Genomic DNA, 2,542 nt, shown 5'->3' with positions numbered 1-2,542 from the left:
TTTCCAACGTGTTTGAAGTATACCGCCAAATTTGTGTTTCCGGAACGTCACAAATGACGTCATAAAACTGAACCAATGCATCTTATCGATTATCTGCGATATATCGCAACATACTCCTGCCAGGTATTCTTTATTCAATGATCCAATTACAGTACGCCTATGGCAATAGGTTAAGTTAGGTTAAGAAAAGAGATAAAAAGAGAGATTTGAAAACAGAGTTGGGTTTTTCAAGCATTTCCTAAGGTTTTTCACATTATACGGTAAAATACATACGTAAAAATACGGTAAAATATAATACGTATAAAAACCATCGACATATAGGTTGCGTTCTTTTATTCGCAACAGATGTATCTGAATGCATTTCGTAGATGCATCAAGATTGCACTTTTTAAGATTACTAGTTAGTGATGTACTGTCCCTAGAAAATAAATTGTTCTATTGGTTATTGGATTGTGTGTCCGACGCCGGGTCCCAATCAGTAATGTATCAGTATTGCCTTTATAAGAATTGTGAGAGAGACAGAGAGAGAGAGAGGGAGAGGCAGTCTAATAATAATATCAAATAATATAAAAAATGTCATTAATTGAAATCGATTTAGTACATGGAACCCAGTAAGCAAATTGAGCGCAGACTGCGCGCAAATTGGCAGCAAATTTGATAAAAAATTTATACCAAAACCATAGCCATCTGTGTCCTCATTCAGCTACGGTTTTTGCAACAGAGTTTGCTGTCGGGCAATTGCTGCAGATTTGCAGCAAAAACCGCGCAAAGTCTGCAGCGCAGCAAAGTCTGCGCGGTTTCTGCCGCCAATCTCCCGTCAGATTGCTACAAATTCTGTACGGTTTTTGCTGCAAATCTGCAGCAATTACCCGACAACAGACTCTGTAGCATATCTCTCTTATAGAAATATCATACTAAGAATCATTGATAATTACTTATTTTCAGTATTAAAAATACTGGATAATAAGTAATTACCAATGATTCTTAATATGATATTTCTATAAGGGCTGGCGACAGTTTGGCAGCAAGATTTGATATAACAGATCTTGCATCAAATTTGTTATCTATTTGCCATCAAAAATTGGTAGCAAGTTTTGTTCAAAATCTGTTTGCACAGGTTTGGCTATCTGGGGAATATGGCCAGTTATTAGAGATTTTGTAACATCGAAATGTTATGAACGATTTTGCAGTAGTGAGTATGTTAATTGCATTAAAATAAAATTAACCTATATGACCTGTTTTTGTAAGCGTCACGATTGTTATCATTACAGTAATTTATTACACATGCATAAAAAATACATATATACTTTATATATTAATAAAATTAATTTTTATCTGTATATACCCTTATAGAAATATCATACTAAGAATCAGTGATAATTACTTATTTTCAGTATTACAAATACTGGATAATAAGTAATTATCAATGATTCTTAGTATGATATTTCTATAAGGGTAATGCAAATAGCATAATTATAATTGCAAAGAAGTAAGTTAAAATAATGTTAGACATAATATTTGTTTCTTATTTGTAGTATTGTATAACATTTTATAATAATATAAAACTTTGGAAAGAAAAATTATAACTATGATACCCTTATAGAAATATCATACTAAGAATCATTGATAATTACTTATTTTCAGTATTAAAAATACTGAATAATAAGTAATTATCAATGATTCTTAGTATGATATTTCTATAAGTGTAATATAAAAATATTTTATTATTATAATGTATAAACATTTTATAATTAATTACTTTTGTTATATAGCAGTTATGTCTTTCTTTGTTAGGATTGTAATATTTCGACTATATTTAATATACATTTTTGTACATTTATTGAACATATTACATCAATTACTACTATTCTCTATCCTTTTCATCCATTAACCCAGACAGCACAAAATATTTATAAAATATTTACAAAATATTTATAAGATTTATTTGAATGTTTTATGAATATTTACCAAAATATATTTACAAATATATTTACAAAATATTTTTGTAACCTTAGATTCAATAGATAAAAAATATTTATCTCATAAATATTATAAAAATATTTATTAAAATATATACATTTATATATTTTTTTCTTTTTTCCTGAATTTTTCTTAAAATTTCCACTTTATTGTTTTACACGCTACTTAGTTGAATTTAAATTGTACTTGAAAATTTGCTTACCATTGCTGAGATTCGAATTACTTATTTTTTCATTAATTTAATAATTTTAAATAATTATATTTATTTTTTTCATATATAATATTTGTAAATAGATATATTTACAAAATATTACTACAAATTATTTATTTCTCGCTTACTATAAATATTGTATAAAATATTTAGTCTGTATTTTAATAATATTTTCAATAAAGATTTTAATACTTTTTCCTTCATGTATATAAAATATTTATATTATATTTATATAATATTTTTAAGAAATAATTCGAAATAAATATTTATCATAAATATTGTGTGCTGTCTGAGAAACGCACTACTTTCTGCACACCAAAGAACCGTATTCGTACTTAAGGTTCCTGCACA

The 2,542-nt window shown here is 27.0% G+C and overlaps 1 protein-coding gene across 2 annotated transcripts in view; it reads left to right on the top strand.

The window, feature by feature from the left end:
- The first annotated feature begins 6 nt into the window (after positions 1-6).
- The window catches only part of LOC116846151, a 24,508-nt gene continuing 21,972 nt past the window's right edge, over positions 7-2,542 (top strand). For both annotated transcript variants that reach the window (XR_004378408.1, XR_004378409.1), the window contains exon 1: positions 7-1,192. The gene's annotated coding sequence lies outside the window, so the exon portion shown is untranslated. The remainder of the gene's footprint in view (positions 1,193-2,542) is intronic.

The sequence above is a fragment of the Odontomachus brunneus genome, unplaced genomic scaffold (assembly GCF_010583005.1).
Source record: "Odontomachus brunneus isolate Ranch 3 - 2012 unplaced genomic scaffold, Obru_v1 Obru_scaffold_061, whole genome shotgun sequence".
NCBI lineage: Eukaryota > Metazoa > Arthropoda > Insecta > Hymenoptera > Formicidae > Odontomachus > Odontomachus brunneus.
Note: the sequence above shows the minus strand (reverse complement) of the source record. Positions and strands in the feature narration are given on the sequence as shown.